Raw genomic sequence first — 11717 nt, forward strand, 5'->3', positions numbered from 1 at the left:
CATGTTAATCACCCTTTGGGTGAAGAAGGACTTCCTTTTATCCGTTTTAACCTGTCTGCTCAGCAATTTCATCGAATGCCCACGAGTTCTTGTATTGTGAGAAAGGGAGAAAAGTACTTCTTTCTCTGCTTTCTCCATACCATGCAATATCTTGTCTGTGTCCTTTATATAGTTTATCTCCGCTACCTAGTCTTAAATAGGTATACACGTGGCCCAGCCCAACCTGCCATGGCCTCCCCAACAAGCTCTCATTTATGTCAGATCCAGCCCTCATAACAAATGAGTTTGGTGCCCCGGCTCTAAGTTGTGGAGCCTTGAGAACAAAAATTCTACTTTGTGAGCAGCTGGCATTAAAGCTGTGAGGGAATGTTCTGGCTACTTCATCCACTAGTTCGCTCTGGGGCCATTTTTCCTGAGCTAGGACAAAACGGTGCGAGCCAGAGGTTTAAAAACTGTGAGCTAGCTCACGCTAACTCAGCCTAGAGGCAACACTGTTTCTCATACCTGTATTCCAACCAGCATTCTAGATTACAGGGGGGTTTTTGAGGTAGAGGCACTTTCGGTATAGTATCCAATGCCTCCCCTCAAAACACCCTCCAAGTTTCAAAAGGATTGGGCCGGGGGGGTCCAATCCTGTGAGCCCCCAAAGAAGGTGCCCCTATCCTTCATCATTTCTAATGGAGGGAAGGCATTTAAAATGTGTACGGTCCCTTTTAAATTAAATGCGATGGCCGGAACTCCCTTTGGAGTTCGGTTGCGCTTGTCACAACCTTGCTCCTGGCTCCGCCCCCAGTGTCTCCTGGCTCCGCCCCCCCCCAAAGTCCCCAGATATTTCTGGAATTAGACTCGGCAACCCTAATGGTTTCTCTTATGTTCTTAAACAAAACGGAAGCCAGTGCGATTGGGAAAGCCTTTGTTCTGCCTAGCTTGTGCATTCCCCAAGGAAGGTGTGTGTGTTACGGTGGTCAGATCAGCTTTCTCCAGGAAAGCTCCGACTGGCAGTCCCGCCTTAGTTGGAGATCGACATACGGGGCAACGTCTGATGCCCGCTTCTCTAATGACCGTGCAAAGCCCAGAAGTGTCCGTCTGCAAACCTGATCCTTGAGAAGTATAAAACAAGAACAGGTGAGACACCTGTTTCCACACCTGCTTTTGTTTCCTACTTACAACATTTCCGTCTTGTCCGGATTAAGTTTCTGTTTACTGAAGCCTCACCCAGTCCTTTGCTGTCTCCAGACACCACTTAAAGCATTTCTGCGGCCCCCCTGAATTTAGTGGGAAAGGAGAAACTGAGCTGCACACCATGCCCAGAATCAATAGGTCAGGGGTGTCAGACATGTGGCCCCAGGGCTGAACCAGGCCCCCAGAGAGCTCCTATCAGGCCCCCAAGCGACTGGCTGTCATCTGCTTCCTTCTCCCTCTCTCTCGTTTCCTTCTGCATCTCAGCTTGCTTTGCAAGACTTGCTCAATTGCACAAGAGCTGCAGAGCAAAACCTCGATTTTTCTCCATTGGCTGAGGCTCCTTCTCCTCCTGGTCCCCCAGGGAGGGGGGGGGGGGAAAGAGACAGAGCTTCCTAGTTTCCTGGGTCGCATGGGAGAAATACAAAGAAAGGAACTTTTAAGACCAAAAAGTGCTAATGTTTTAAGCATGTCTTATTTTAATTTTTTTTTTAAAAAATCTTTAGTCATGTTTGTGTCCTTAAATTTATATCTCTGCTACCTAATCTTACAGCCCAGCCCGGCCCAGCAAGGTCTCATTTATGTCAGATCTGGCCCTCAAGACGAATGAGTTCGACACCCCTGCTATAAGTGGTCTCTCCAAGTAACTTCTTCAGATGATCTTAGGTGTGGAGGACAGTACGGTCCTTTGCAGCACCAATTGAGAGCCCCTGGACTCTAATCTGGAGAACTGGGTCTGATTCCCCTCTCCTTCACATGCAGCTGCTGGGTGACCATCGGTCAGTCCCCATTCTCTCTGAGCTGTTCTCTCAAAACAGTTCTTGAAAGAGCTCTCTTAGCCCCCCCCCCCTACATGAAAGGGCGTCTGTTGTGAGGAGAAGAAGGGAAGGAAGAAGGGAGGGACGGTGGCTCAGTGGTGGAGCATCTGCTCAGCAAGCAGAAGGTCCCAGGTTCAATCCCTGGCATCTCCAACTAAAAAGGGTCCAGGCAAATAGGTGTGAAAAACCTCAGCTGGAGACCCTGGAGAGCCATGAATGGGGCTGTGGCTCAGTGGTAGAGCATCTGCTTGATAAGCAGAAGGTCCCAGGTTCAATCCCCGGCATCTCCAACTTAAAAGGGTCCAGGCAAATAGGCGTGAAAAACCTCAGCTTGAGACCCTGGAGAGCCATGAATGGGGCTGTGGCTCTGTGGTAGAGCATCTGCTTGATAAGCAGAAGGTCCCAGGTTCAATCCCCGGCATCTCCAACTAAAAAGGGTCCAGGCAAGTAGGCGTGAAAAACCTCAACTTGAGACCCTGGAGAGCCTCTGCCAGTCTGAGTAGACAGTACTGGCTTTGATGGACCCAGGGTCTGATTCGGTAGAAGGCAGCTTCATATGTTAATATTGGATTTATACCCCGCCCTTCCTTACTTGAAGAAGTCCCAGAATGGCTTACAATCTCCTTTCCCAATTTCCTCCCCTCCCCCTCTTCTTCTTTCCTCCTCATCCTCTGCTTCTTCTTCTTGTTTTTCTGTCACAACTTCTGGTGCGCAATCCATCCTCTCCCCCCCCCAGGATTTTTTCTTCATGGGTCTATTGGATCACCCCAAATACTACACTGGTATTCAGATCCAGAATTGTTATGGTTAATCTGATTTTTGTTTTTTTTCAGTTTGATATACCCAAACTGGGGTTGAGTGGGGAAGGGGGGGGGGGAAGCTGCACACCTGTAAAAACATGCTGGAAATGAGGCAGCAGAGAGAGTAAAACCAAAACTGGTGGCAACTGTCGCCAAAATGTTCTTTTAACCAGCACAGCCCATCAGATTTCTAGCGCCCAAACAGGAACTTTTGCTGACCAGAGCCTCACCTGGCTCCACCCATTTTCTAAAAACACTTGACGGCACCAGGAATGGTATGAGGGCGCCTGCAGAAACCACGTTGGGGACTCTTGCTGTGGAGGAAGGCAACATCATTAAGGAACAAAATAGACCACAGCAGTTGTGGCCAAACTTGCTTAATGTAAGAGCCAAATAGAATGAAAGTCAGGTGGTTTGAGAGCCCCAAGATGGATGGAAGGAAGGAAGGAAGGAAGGAAGGAAGGAAGGAAGGAAGGAAGGAAGGAAGGAAGGAAGAAAGGAAGATGGGAGTGGGAGGGAGGGATGAAGGAAGGAAGGAGGGAGAAGAGAGGGATGGAAGGAAGGAAGGAGAGAGGGAGATGGGAGAGGAAGGAAGGAAGGAAGGAAGGAAGATGGGAGTGGGAGGGAGGGATGAAGGAAGGAAGGAGGGAGAAGAGAGGGATGGAAGGAGAGAGGGAGATGGGAGAGGAAGGAAGGAAGGAAGGAAGGAAGGAAGGAAGGAAGGAAGGAAGGAAGGAGTTTACAAGATTACACATGGGATAGAAAAGGTAGATAAATAAGTAGTTTTCTCCTTTTCTCACAATACAAGAGCTCATGGACACTCAATGAAATTGCTGAGCAGTCGGGTTAGAATGGATAAAAGGAAGTCCTTCTTTACCCAAAGGGTGATTAACACGTGGAATTCACTGCCACAGGAGGTGGCGGCGGCTAAAAGCGCTGCCAGCTGCAAGAGGGGATTGGATAAAAATATGGAGCAGAGGTCTGTCAGTGGCTATTAGCCACAGCGTATTGTTGGAACTCTCTGTCTGGGGCGAGTGATGCTCTGTATTCTTGGTGCTTGGGGGGTGGGGGCAACACTGTGAGGATTTATAGTGTCTTGGCCACACTGATGGACCTCCTGATGGCACCTGGTCTTTTTGGCCACTGTGGGACACAGAGTGTTGGACTGGATGGGCTATTGGCCTGATCCAACATGGCTTCTCTTATGTTCTTATGTGACGCAGAGTGTTGGACTGGATGGGCCATTGGCCTGATCCAACAGGGCTTCTCTTATGTCTGGGGCAGTGATGCTCTGTATTCTTGGTGCTTTCGAGGGGGCAACAGTGGGAGGGCTTCTAGTGTCTTGGCCCCACTGGTGGACCTCCTGATGGCCCCTGGGTTTTTTGGCCACAGTGTGTACAGAGTGTTGGACTGGATGAGCCATTGGCCTGATCCAGCATGGCTTCTCTTATGTTCTTAAGGAAGGAAGGACAGAATGAACAAAGGAAGGCAGGCAGGCAAATAGATGGTGGAGGGAGGAGAGATGATGAGATGGAAAGAAAGCAGCTTTAACGTTAAATATATTCTCCAAGCTGCAGACTGGCTTGGCTGGGAGAAGAAGAAGAAGAAGACTGCAGATTTATACCCCGTCCTTCTCTCTGAATCAGGGACTCAGAGCGACTCACAATCGCCTTTATCTTCCTCCCCCACAACAGACACCCTGTGAGGTGGGTGGGGCTGAGAGACCTCTCCCAGAAGCTGCCTTTTCAAGGAAAACTCCTAGAGAGCTCTGGCTGACCCAAGGCCATTCCAGCAGCTGCAAGTGGAGGACTGGGGAATCAAACCTGGTTCTCCCAGATAAAGAGAGCTCTGGCTAACCCAAGGCCATTCCAGCAGCTGCAAGTGGAGGAGTGGGGAATCAAACCCGGTTCTCCCAGATGAGAGAGCTCTGGCTGACTCAAGGCCATTCCAGCAGCTGCAAGTGGAGGAGTGGGGAATCAAACCCAGTTCTCCCAGATAAGAGAGCTATAGCTGACCCAAGGCCATTCCAGCAGGATCAAGTGGAGGAGTGGGGAATCAAACCTGGTTCTCCCAGATAAGAGAGGTATGGCTGACCCAAGGCCATTCCAGCAGCTGCAAGTGGAGGAGTGGGGAATCAAACCCGGTTTCCCAGATAAAGGGAGCTCTGGCTGACCCAAGGCCATTCCAGCAGCTGCAAGTGGAGGAGAGGGGAATCAAACCTGGTTCTCCCAGGTAAGAGAGCTCTGGCTGACCCAAGGCCATTCCAGCAGCTGCAAGTGGAGGAGTGGGGAATCAAACCCGGTTCTCCCAGAGAAGAGAGCTCTGGCTGACCCAAGGCCATTCCAGCAGCTGCAAGTGGAGGAGTGGGGAATCAAATCAGGTGAGTGAAGGAGAGAAATGCCTTCTCCAACCAGCCAGCGGGGCAGTGGGGGCTTCAAGAGCCGCACAATATGTGCGAAAGAGCCACGTGTGGCTCCCGAGCTGCAGTTTGGCCAACCCTGGGCCGGCGCCTTCCCCATCTCTCTGATGCGTTTCTCTTGCCTTTTGTTCCTGCTTCACTCACTTTCTGAGCTTTGTGTTGCCGAAGAAGGCGCCCCGGGGTTCCTGTCATTGCTAACTGGGTTTGCTCTCATGCGCGTGGAAGCGATTTAAGCATCCTCGGGAACAGGAGAGCCGCCGTCACAAGCGCTCCCTATCTCATCTCCCTCTTCAGAAGACAGTCAGAAACGCTGGTTAGACCTTGCCTCTTGTGACCTGCCCGTATATTTATAGGAGGCTGAGATCTCCTTCATCTCACCGGTTACCACAATACGTACAGCTCATCGTGCCTCAAATGAATTTTTCTCAAGCGCCGAGAGAACCTTTGTTGTCGGCTGCGTGGCCGTCTAACGTGGCGGTCTTCCGGAAGGGACGACCTTGCTGTCGAAACTCATTTTGAAAACATGTAGAATTCGCGTCGTGTTCCTAATCAGAGAGCCGTGACATCATTCGGCGTCTTCGTTCTCTGTCTCTCTGACTCTTGGGCCTTGAATTCAGCGGTAGCTCACAGGAGCACAGCTCCTGAACCTTTCTGAGGGCCCCCCCCTTTCCTCTTCATCTAGTTTATCCATTGAATAGGAGGTGCAGCTGCATAACAATCCCTGGATTAGGAGAGCGGGCAGCCAGCCAGCCACCAGGAGCTTTGCCACACCCGCAGCAGCCCTCATTAATCCCTGGAGAAGCCCGTGCCACCCTTTCTCCACTTCTGATGTGATTTTGGGCTTGCTGGCCTTTTGACAGTGAGGGGAGTGACCAAGGAGAGCCCTGGGCGAGCGAGGCCTGCTTGGGCTACCGGGATCTCTAGCCAGCCCAAGCAGGCCTCGCTTGCCTGGGGCTCTCCCTTCTTGTATCTGGTGGCTTTTGGCTTGGGGGGGGGAGCATAATCTAAGAACATAACAGAAGCCATGTTGGATCAGGCCAATGGTCCATCCAGTCCAACACTCTGTGTCACATAAGAACATAAGAGAAGCCCTGTTGGATCAAGCCAGTGGCCCATCCAGTCCAACACTCTGTGTCACATAGTAGCAAAAAAACAACCTCCAAGTGCCATCTAGAGGTCCACCTGTGGGGCTAGAAGCCCTCAAAATCTGGAGATAACGTCTGTGCTGCAGCAGTCTTGAGTATGGTGTTCAGGTTTCTTCAGCTGTGTATCAATAGGTTGCAAACCTACTTTTGATGTAGTGACGTTCATTTCAGAAATCTTTGAGCTTAAGACCCAGAGGAAAACATGAAGCGGCTGGGCATTGTGAGTTTTTCTACATAATCAAAGATTTCAGGTTTTCACGGCTGGTAACATCATTAGGGTTTGTAGAATCTTTCGGGATCAAGTGCCGTGTTCTACTGGAGAAAGTTTCCTTCCAGACGTTTCGTTCTCAGCTGCGGAGAACATCCTCAGTGGCGTTGCAGCCGGAGCAGGCGCTCAGACCTTCTTGGCTGCTGTGCATTGAGTGGGGCCAGGGCTGCTGGAGAGCTGCTATTTCTAGGCTGGAGGGGGTGTGATGAAAGGGCAATTAGTTTGTGGATGTGCCCATTGTTTGGTGGGGCTTCCTGGAAGTTTTCTACATAACTTGCTTCGCGTGCTGGTCAGCCAGTGGAGAAAATAGAGGCTTTGCTCTGCAGCTTGATTGAGCAAGCCTGGGAAAGCAAGCGGTGATGCTGATGGAAGCAGAGAGGGAGAAGGAAGCAGATGACAGCCAGTTGCTCGGAGGCCTGATAGGAGCCCTCCAGGGGCCTGATTCGGCCCATGGGCTGCCTGTTTGGCACCCCTGGTGTAGACAGCGCTGACCACAATGGGCTGATGCCCTCATTCAGTGTAAGGCAGCTTTATACGGGCAGATATGTTCTATGCATCTAAGACACCCAAATCAGGTCAGACACTTTGTTCTCTGCCACCTTTGCATTCATGACAAAATTTCAACAAAACCTTAGAAAGTTAATTAGCTTCAAGGCCCCCCCCCTCCCCATTTATATTACTCCCTAGTTTGACAATCTCCCGGAGATGGAGAGCGTGTGAGCGGCGTAAGAACAGCCCCTCCCCTCCCCCCATTTCACGTGAGAGTTGATTTCTGATTTCCATATTAATAAAATGTAGCTTTACCTTTGATTTGGCCGTAATCCGTACAACAACAGGGAGAAGAGATTATGCTGAAGGGGTTAGAAAAGCAATTAAGAGCGGCATGCGGGGACTTTAAAGAACCGGAGGGGTGCATGGGAGAAAAACATGAAATCAAGCTACTGAATATTGTTGAATGTTTGGCTGTGGAGGTGGGGACAGGAGGAATAGGTATAAAGCAGGGGTGGCCAAACTGTGGCTTGGGAGCCACATGTGGCTCTTTCACACGTATTGTGCGGCTCTTAAAGCCCCCGCCACCCAGTCAGCCAGCTTGGAGAAGGCATTTGCCTCTTTTTAAATCACTTCTCAAAGGCCAGCCAGCCTGCGGCTTGGAGAATGCATGTAAAGTTAAAATTGCTTTCTTTCCACCTCTCTCTCCCTCCTCTCTCCCCCATCTGTTTTCCTTCCTTCCTTCCTTCCTTCCTTCCTTCCTTCCTTCCTTCCTTCCTTCCTTCCTTCCTTCCTTCCTTCCTTCCTTCCTTCCTTCCTTCCTTCCTTCCTTCCTTCCTTCCTTCCTTCCTTCTCTCCCTCCCTCCCTTCTTTCCTTCCTTCCCTCCCTCCCTTCCCGCTCTCTCTCTCCCTCCCTCCTTTCCTCCCTCTCGCCTTCCTTCCTTCCTTCTCTCCCTCCCTTCTTTCCTTCCTTCCCTCCCTTCCTTCCCGCTCTCTCTCTCCCTCCCTCCTTTCCTCCCTCTTGCCTTCCTTCCTTCCTTCCTTCCTTCCTTCCTTCCTTCCTTCCTTCCTTCCTTCCTTCCTTCCTTCCTTCCTTCCTTCCTTCCTTCCTTCCTTCCTTCCTTCCTTCCTTCCTTCCTTCCTTCCTCCCTCCCTCCCTCCCTCCCTCCCTCCCTCCCTCCCTTTATAGCAGCTCTCAAACATCTGATATTTATTCTGTTCAGGTCTTGCATTCGGCAAGTTTGGCTACCCCTGGTATATAGGATATATAGCTTCGCTGTATGCTGCCTTGGTCAGGCCACACCTGGAATCCTGTGTGCAGTTCTGGGCTCGTTCTGTTGCCGTGCAGTTCTGTTGGCCCTCCAGAGGAACTGACTGGCCACTGTGGGAGACAGTGGCTGTGGACTAGATGGACCCTCCCTGGTCTGACCCAGCAGGGGGCTCTTTTTACGTTTCATGTACCCTTCATCCATGACACTTCTTCCAGTGCTTTGTGAAATCGGTGCATTGAAGTGTGAAAAACAGAACCACATTTTAGAACTTATGGATGTTTTCACAATGAATGGACCTGAAGTCTCTTATTTGTCTCTTAGTTTCTGAGCCCTAAGAGATGGTCTTCCTAGTACAAATAGGGTGGTACCTTTACCTTTATGAGAATAATGCTCATGGGTAAACCCCGAGAACTTCCCTTTTGTCTTTTGCTCGTGCAATGTTCTGTGTCATGGCCACTGTATTTTGGACAAGAGTTTAAATTGGACTGGGTCACCTCCAATACTCCCTCTAAGCTGCAGAGTCTTGTGAGCAGAAATTCTACTTTCTGAGCTACTGGAATGAAAGCTGTGAGCTACTGAGTAAATTAGTTTCCTCTGGGGCCATTTTTTCCTGAGCTGAGACAAAAACGTGTGAGCCAGAGGCTAAAAAACTGTGAGCTGGCTCACACTAACTGAGAATGGAGGGAACATAAGAGAAGCCATTTTGGATCAGGCCAATGGCCCCTCCAGTCCAACACTCTGTGTCACATAAGAACATAAGAGAAGCCCTGTTGGATCAGGCCAGTGGCCCCTCCAGTCCAACACTCTGTGTCACATAAGAGCATAAGAGAAGCTATGTTGGATCAGGCCAGTGGCCCCTCCAGTCCAACACTCTGTGTCACATAAGAGCATAAGAGAAGCTATGTTGGATCAGGCCAGTGGCCCATCCAGTCCAACACTCTGTGTCACATAAGAACATAAGAGAAGCCCTGTTGGATCAGGCCAGTGGCCCCTCCAGTCCAACACTCTGTGTCACATAAGAGCATAAGAGAAGCTATGTTGGATCAGGCCAGTGGCCCCTCCAGTCCAACACTCTGTGTCACATAAGAACATAAGAGAAGCCCTGTTGGATCAGGCCAGTGGCCCCTCCAGTCCAACACTCTGTGTCACATAAGAACATAAGAGAAGCCCTGTTGGATCAGGCCAGTGGCCCCTCCAGTCCAACACTCTGTGTCACATAAGAACATAAGAGAAGCTATGTTGGATCAGGCCAGTGGCCCCTCCAGTCCAACACTCTGTGTCACATAAGAACATAAGAGAAGCCCTGTTGGATCAGGCCAGTGGCCCCTCCAGTCCAACACTCTGTGTCACATAAGAACATAAGAGAAGCTATGTTGGATCAGGCCAGTGGCCCCTCCAGTCCAACACTCTGTGTCACATAAGAACATAAGAGAAGCCCTGTTGGATCAGGCCAGTGGCCCTCCAGTCCAACACTCTGTGTCACATAAGAACATAAGAGAAGCTATGTTGGATCAGGCCAATGGCCCCCTCCAGTCCAACACTCTGTGTCACATAAGAACATAAGAGAAGCCCTGTTGGATCAGGCCAGTGGCCCCTCCAGTCCAACACTCTGTGTCACATAAGAACATAAGAGAAGCCTATGTTGGATCAGGCCAGTGGCCCCTCCAGTCCAACACTCTGTGTCACATAAGAACATAAGAGAAGCCCTGTTGGATCAGGCCAGTGGCCCCTCCAGTCCAACACTCTGTGTCACATAAGAGCATAAGAGAAGCCCTGTTGGATCAGGCCAATGGCCCCCTCCAGTCCAACACTCTGTGTCACATAAGAGCATAAGAGAAGCCCTGTTGGATCAGGCCAATGGCCCCTCCAGTCCAACACTCTGTGTCACATAAGAACATAAGAGAAGCCCTGTTGGATCAGGCCAATGGCCCATCCAGTCCAGCACTCTGTGTCACATAAGAACATAAGAGAAGCCCTGTTGGATCAGGCCAATGGCCCCTCCAGTCCAACACTCTGTGTCACATAAGAACATAAGAGAAGCCCTGTTGGATCAGGCCAGTGGCCCCTCCAGTCCAACACTCTGTGTCACATAAGAACATAAGAGAAGCCCTGTTGGATCAGGCCAATGGCCCATCCAGTCCAGCACTCTGTGTCACATAAGAGCATAAGAGAAGCCCTGTTGGATCAGGCCAATGGCCCCTCCAGTCCAACACTCTGTGTCACATAAGAACATAAGAGAAGCCCTGTTGGATCAGGCCAATGGCCCCTCCAGTCCAACACTCTGTGTCACATAAGAACATAAGAGAAGCCCTGTTGGATCAGGCCAGTGGCCCATCCAGTCCAACACTCTGTGTCACATAAGAACATAAGAGAAGCCCTGTTGGATCAGGCCAGTGGCCCATCCAGTCCAACACTCTGTGTCACATAAGAACATAAGAGAAGCCCTGTTGGATCAGGCCAATGGCCCCTCCAGTCCAACACTCTGTGTCACATAAGAGCATAAGAGAAGCCCTGTTGGATCAGGCCAATGGCCCCTCCAGTCCAACACTCTGTGTCGCATAAGAACATAAGAGAAGCCCTGTTGGATCAGGCCAGTGGCCCCTCCAGTCCAACACTCTGTGTCACATAAGAACATAAGAGAAGCCCTGTTGGATCAGGCCAGTGGCCCCTCCAGTCCAACACTCTGTGTCACATAAGAGCATAAGAGAAGCCCTGTTGGATCAGGCCAGTGGCCCCTCCAGTCCAACACTCTGTGTCACATAAGAACATAAGAGAAGCCCTGTTGGATCAGGCCAGTGGCCCCTCCAGCCCAACACTCTGTGTCACCTAAGAACATAAGAGAAGCCATGTTGGATCAGGCCAGTGGCCCATCCAGTCCAACACTCTGTGTCACATAAGAACATAAGAGAAGCCCTGTTGGATCAGGCCAATGGCCCCTCCAGTCCAACACTCTGTGTCACATAAGAACATAAGAGAAGCCCTGTTGGATCAGGCCAGTGGCCCATCCAGTCCAACACTCTGTGTCACATAAGAACATAAGAGAAGCCCTGTTGGATCAGGCCACTGGCCCATCCAGTCCAACACTCTGTGTCACATAAGAACATAAGAGAAGCCCTGTTGGATCAGGCCAATGGCCCCTCCAGTCCAACACTCTGTGTCACATAAGAGCATAAGAGAAGCCCTGTTGGATCAGGCCAATGGCCCCTCCAGTCCAACACTCTGTGTCGCATAAGAACATAAGAGAAGCCCTGTTGGATCAGGCCAGTGGCCCCTCCAGTCCAACACTCTGTGTCACATAAGAACATAAGAGAAGCCCTGTTGGATCAGG

The 11717-nt window shown here is 50.6% G+C and overlaps 2 non-coding genes across 2 annotated transcripts; both read left to right on the top strand.

The window, feature by feature from the left end:
- Positions 1-2083: 2083 nt before the first annotated feature.
- TRNAA-AGC (transfer RNA alanine (anticodon AGC)) lies at positions 2084-2150 on the top strand. The gene has a single exon. It is a non-coding gene; the product is annotated as a tRNA-Ala (tRNA).
- A 65-nt stretch (positions 2151-2215) lies between these two features.
- TRNAI-GAU (transfer RNA isoleucine (anticodon GAU)) lies at positions 2216-2287 on the top strand. The gene has a single exon. It is a non-coding gene; the product is annotated as a tRNA-Ile (tRNA).
- The last annotated feature ends 9430 nt before the right edge of the window (positions 2288-11717 follow it).

Source organism: Heteronotia binoei, unplaced genomic scaffold (assembly GCF_032191835.1).
Source record: "Heteronotia binoei isolate CCM8104 ecotype False Entrance Well unplaced genomic scaffold, APGP_CSIRO_Hbin_v1 ptg001952l, whole genome shotgun sequence".
Classification (NCBI taxonomy): Eukaryota; Metazoa; Chordata; class Lepidosauria; order Squamata; family Gekkonidae; genus Heteronotia; species Heteronotia binoei.